Genomic DNA, 5,903 nt, shown 5'->3' on the forward strand with positions numbered 1-5,903 from the left:
CTTCCAACATGCAAGTTTTGGAGTTTCAAATAGCTATGATCTTAACTCCGTATCTGATGTGAGCGGCTGTTTCATGTCTGTTAGATTGGGCTCCTGCAAGCTGATCTTCTAGGGCTTACAATGCTGTAAAGCCCTGACCAATTATCCTGCTGGAGATGCTTTCATGATACTACTCTGTGGATTTGTCTGACTCATGCTTCTGCCTTTTCCTCAGAATGGGCATTAATAGCAACTTTCTTCTCTGACCTAGCCAGTTACTCTCCTGGAATTCAAACCAGTACACTTTTGGAGATTCCTGTTCTTCTATTAAACTGAAACTAGTTAACTGTTTCAAAAGATGCTGCCAGTGCAGAAAGAAGAAGGGACTGATTTGTGGACAGAGAGATAGACAACATCATGTTGTCCATCATGTCTAAAATGCCTTTTTTCCCAGAAAAAAAAAAAAGCCTAAAATAATGTAAAACATGCACTTTCCTTCTTTATTTGAGTTAAAAGCACACTTAAAGTGTCATTGTACAGAATCGTGATTTGTAAACTGTGAACTTGCTTGCATTTGGGCTTGCTTCTTCCAAGAAACAAGTTAGGACTAGTAGAGAAAGCTAGCTGAATTCCCCACAAAGATAATTCCTGCATTAAGAAGCTTTCCTATTTGACACATCCCAACAGCAGATAAAAGAATTCCCAAGTTATTAATACTGAGGGTCAGATGCTAATCACAGATGAACCACACACTTTGCTCTTATCACAAAACTATCTTAAGTGGCAACACACTGGAATACACAAGTGAGCTTGGAATTTCACCTTGAAATACCTGTCCTCACCTTGCCCTGTGGAGCCACATGATCCCCTCTCTGCAGTGAAGTGACAAACTTTCGGACGTTTCAGTTCAAACTGATTCAACATCCTTCCTTTCTCAAATTTTGGAAGAAAGTTAAGTGTGAGGCTATGCCAAAATCCTTCTTGCTGAGGACAGCCAAGCCTATCATCTTCGAAGAGAGCAGTCCCTACCTGACCATTCAGAGCTGCCTCAGAACACAGCCAAGATTTCCATCTTTTCCTACGAGGTTCATGCTCCACCAAAGGCTAGTAGGTAGCCCAAGTTTTAGCATTCTTGCAGCCAGACCAGAAACACCTTTCTAGACCCATGAGCTTGTCCAGCATTTATACAACTTAAGGGACCACAGTGCAGAGACACTGAAGCAGAATGAAAACAAGCCAGATGAGGAACCTAAAGTATCATGGCTACATCAGCTTAAAAATTTAACAGGACAAACGAATGCAGGCACTGTGTCACTAATATGACTAGGCAGCTTTCAGGATCTGAGTAACTCTCTCTGATACTACAGCATATTCTGTAGACACACTTCATTGCAAGTAACCTTGCCTTCTGGCAACCTTGGGAATGCACTGCACAGTGTCAACACATCCCCAGCACTGTAATCCTAAAGTACTCTGGAAACTTACACAAGGACAAAAGCAGCTCAATAACTTCAGCTGGTAATCTACTTCCAGAGCATGATCATTACCGCTAGCTGCCAAAAGAACAGGACATCTACCTCTCATCTTGGTCCTCAGTCCTGCCCTACACTTTCTATCACAAATGAGCTGAAAGTCAAGGTAGCTTGCTTTCCTATGGAGTACAGGACGGGGAGGAGACAATGTCACCAAAAATAGCCAATCAAAAATAAAAGGTCAGAAAGATATGAGTGACCCTGATATTTACAAGCAACAGCCCAAAACTTTCACTAAGTATCTTGCAAAGCTCAGATTGTAACCATAACAATATCTAAACACTGGATGGAAAAGGCTGTTGTCAGCTAGCTTCTCTAGAACGTGGTCCAAACGACTTTATTCTCACCTCCACGGAAAAGCCAGAAGGATGTAAAGTTAACTGTGCTGAATCCAATCACTTTGGCACTCCTGAACGAAACCTCATCGGTCAAACTGGGACAATCTTAAACTCGTCCCATAAAACGATGTTTCCAGGAGGCTGGTGGGGGAGGCCCAGAGGGTGACTTCTCTTTATCGAAGTTTCTTGTAATTAATAGTATACACTGTCATATTAAACTGACATAAAAAATTCTGTACAAATCAATCTGGAGCTGTACAATTAACTCTGGATCTGCAAGACGCACCTGGTTACTACCTAAAATGGGCACTAGGAGGTTAAAAATACTGCTCCTTCTCAGAGTTACTTACACCGCCTTAGAATATTAAAAGTAAAATTTTAGAACATCTGGTTTTCCTTTCCACTCCCTATGATATCATGTTTTCCAAGCACATTTGGCAGCTCACTGTAAAGATACAGGCAGACTAAACATACAGGGCAAGGTAGAGTCAAGATGAAAAAATTCCAAAGCCCTGGATGTAGTAAGTGTGTTTCCTATCTCCAAATTTCAGTTACACAAGTGGTATAATAAGGGTTTTCCCCCCTTGGTAACTCTTCAACCTTCTTCTTCCTTGATGAGATGAGATACCATATATCTGCCCTCTAGAGTTTTGGCTGTGTCTTTGTAAGTAATTTTTCATGTATTACGGGATATTCAGAGTCCCTATACAGCAAGATTCAGTTATAGGAAAAAAAAAAATTATGTTTAACAGGGTCAGATTTTGTATGTACTTTTCTTTATCTCACTCCGGGAGATGAGATTAGCCTTCTATATTCCTCCTGCCTAAAAGGAAGAGGGGGAGGGGGGAAAAATAAAATTTAAAAAAAAAAAAAAAAAAAATCACACTACAGCCACTGCCTTTTTACTGCTTGGTTTTGTGCCTCCTAGCCTGGAACTGGGAAATTGGACCAAACCAGTTCCAGGGGACTGTGCTTCCCATTAATTTACACAGGCTGTAAACAATACAGAAGAGTGGCTGTTATAAAAACTAAAAGCTCCCATTTGACCGATTTCTCCCATATATTTTAACATAACTTGATGCAACCTTTGCATTTTTTCCTCTTTACTTATTTTATTATTTTTATTGGGTCACATTCAAAACACAGATTAGTCAGCATTAACATACCTTTAAGCTTAGCACATACATTTTATTGAGGCACAAGAAGGTAGCCGACTCATTTATGCTCACCAGTGAAGGAGCAGCAAACCAAGAAATCCAACGTCAGTTTCTTGCTCTAAATCTTAGTTTCTCCATTTTGTAAAAAGACAGTTTGGAAATGCAAAGAGATGCCTTGGGAATCCTAACATGACAGAGTCTTTGGCTTATTATTTCACATTTAAAAGCAATTTATATCACAGTAATTATTAAAGTGTACAGAGGAGGAAAAGTACATATTAAAAAAAAAAACTACTGACAAAATAATAGTCCCAGTGGTTATGCCCTGATTAAAACTTAATGACTAATCAATAAAACTATAATTATAACTTTCACCCTGATGCAATTTGGAATAGTTTATATATTTCTATTGATCGACTAAGACTTTATATAATACAAGTGTGAGAAGATCTTGCTTTGTGCTATTTTTATTACAGGTTTGTTGTAGCAAATCTCTAAATCCCTATCTCAATTATTTTACAGCTTAGTTCTCCCATCACACCAAGAGAAGAAAAGCTAGCAAAAAGCAGAATCTTATTAGCTGAAAAATGGCTGTTACAACATCGCAGTTTCCACACCATAAAGTCAGATTGCCATTTCAATGGCTATCACTATATATTTCTCTAGCCTTAGAGTAGCAAGAGCCAAGCACATGAGACAGCTCTGAGCAACTCATTTAATTATGCTGCATCTCCATTTGTCAGCTGGCAAATGAAAGCAGTAAGTGCCTGAGTTGTAAGGGTCACAAGACCACAGACCACCTTGGAAAAAGCAGGCAACAGGTAATCATGCAAGGAGTCATCTGTAGCCAACTGCTCTTTGGCTGCTGGTGATTAAATTACCCGGTTATAGTTCTCCTCACAGAATACTCGCAAGCAGAGGAAGTACACTATAAATAACCCACTCGTGAAAGAAGAGACCTTTTTTTTCACAGAGCACTGGCACCTCTTTATGAGCCCAATCGTCATTTTGCTTGATTCTGAAACAGCACTTGAGAAGCTTAAAACACCTCTTGGATCTGCTGTTCCATGATATATCAGGCAAACACGGAATTTAAGGGCTATGCATTGCCATAGTGGTGAAGAACCTCTTGCTGATTTCTAACAGCCTTTATAGAATTTCCATGAAAATAAGTTCTGTGCATTGCCTTAAGTTAGAAGTCATAACCTGACAGTACAGGCTCTAGTCAAGATCAAAAAGAATCTACTTGAGGCAGCAACACAAACGTATCCCACCCAGCCCTAAATCTATCACTTTATCTACTCCTGCTTATAACTACTACCAGAGTGGGTGCTGCGTTCACCTATCTTCATGTGCTTGGTATGTTAAATTAAGTTCCCTGGCTAAGTCCCATTCAATCTAATCAGTATCATTTCCACAGAAGAATAAAAATTACTTGGGAATCAAAGCTGAACCCACAGAGAGCATGAAGAGCTGAACTGCTTCCCGTGGGAAGTAGCTAGGCCATGCTGCTCTAATAGCGAGGCACCTGGTGCTAAGCTAAAGTGGCATGGATCCCTCTGCACCCCTGGCAGCTTGGGACCAACCTACAAATAAGCTGAGCCACCACGGGGAGTATAAATACACAGCTACCTGTAATGGAGGTAAAGAAGCCAGTGTCACATGAGATGAAAAAACTCAGTTAATAAAAGCAGAATATGGAACCACAGACACAATACATTTTTCTGCCCCACATCATGGGCTAAGTTTAAGCTGCAAAAGAGCCAGAAAAGCTAGTTTCATACAGTCCATTTCCCTCCCCCAAACTCGTCGAGACACAGCAATTCACACCCCATTTCATCACGGCAGTGCCAGGAAACACCCCACCTGACAAAAGCAGGAGAAAGGAGGTGGACAGCGCTGGCAGGAACAGCAATGGACTGTTTACAGCTGAACACCCAGGCCTGAACACTGCCAAGGCACTGTGCCAACTCTGCAGTTAAAAACGAGAGGAGTATCTGGGGAAAGGAGGATTTTGCTGAACCTGGAATATATTCGATTCAGCTAACCCAAAGCAACCTTGCTCTTTTTTTTTTTTGACAATAACCTCTGAAACAGTTTTTAAAAACACAATATTCAAGCTTCTAGGATAAAGTGTGTGGATAAAGTATCTTCAGTATTAACCTATAGACAAGTTTGTGTCTGGATCAGACAGGAACGGTCATTGTTTGATCACATCGAGAAGTGTTCTCTTTCAACACTTGCTACAGTCTAATTGCACATGAAGTTCCTGTTATGGAGCATCACATACTAGATCTTGCCATAGCTAAATTTTCAACTCTGTAGATCTACAGGTTGTCCAGTCATCCTGGCATTGCATGTTGGCAATGAAATTAATTTTATGATCTTAAACTGGAATATAAAGTCACTTTCAAATACAGCCTTGACATTTCCTTAGACCTGAAAACTTTTCCTTCTCTCAAAACAAAAAAAAAGATTTCTAAGGAGTGGTCAATATAAGCTGGGAAACAGTCTAGATATACCAGATTGGAAAGTCAGGAGGGCAAGAGGTATTTTATTACTTAAATTCAATAGGTTAATGCTATTTCATTTGTAACTTACAATATAAAACAGGCAAACAAAAAAACACCCACCTACGCACACAATTAAATTCTGCAAAGTCCATGCTGTTAACAAGGCAAGGGCAACCTAGGCATCAAAACAAGAGAAGCTTCTCTTGTGACCTTCCTTAATGATCATCTAAAGTGTTCAACAGGATTTGGTCCCAATTATTCTGGGTATTGTATAAATCTAGGCAAAGCAAGCCATTACTTGCAGCTCCAGAACCTGCTATAAACAAAGTAATGGATTTAACGGATAAGAAACACAGCAGCCTTTCCAAAAAGTGGGGGGAAAGA

General features: G+C 40.0%; 1 protein-coding gene across 1 annotated transcript in view; it reads right to left on the bottom strand.

Annotated features, from left to right (window-relative positions):
* The window catches only part of SLC25A26 (solute carrier family 25 (S-adenosylmethionine carrier), member 26), a gene marked incomplete at its 5' end in the record, with an annotated part of 86,492 nt that overhangs the window by 77,895 nt on the left and 2,694 nt on the right, over positions 1 to 5,903 (bottom strand). The window lies entirely within an intron of this gene.

Source organism: Fulmarus glacialis, unplaced genomic scaffold (genome assembly GCF_000690835.1).
Source record: "Fulmarus glacialis isolate BGI_N327 unplaced genomic scaffold, ASM69083v1 scaffold10197, whole genome shotgun sequence".
NCBI lineage: Eukaryota > Metazoa > Chordata > Aves > Procellariiformes > Procellariidae > Fulmarus > Fulmarus glacialis.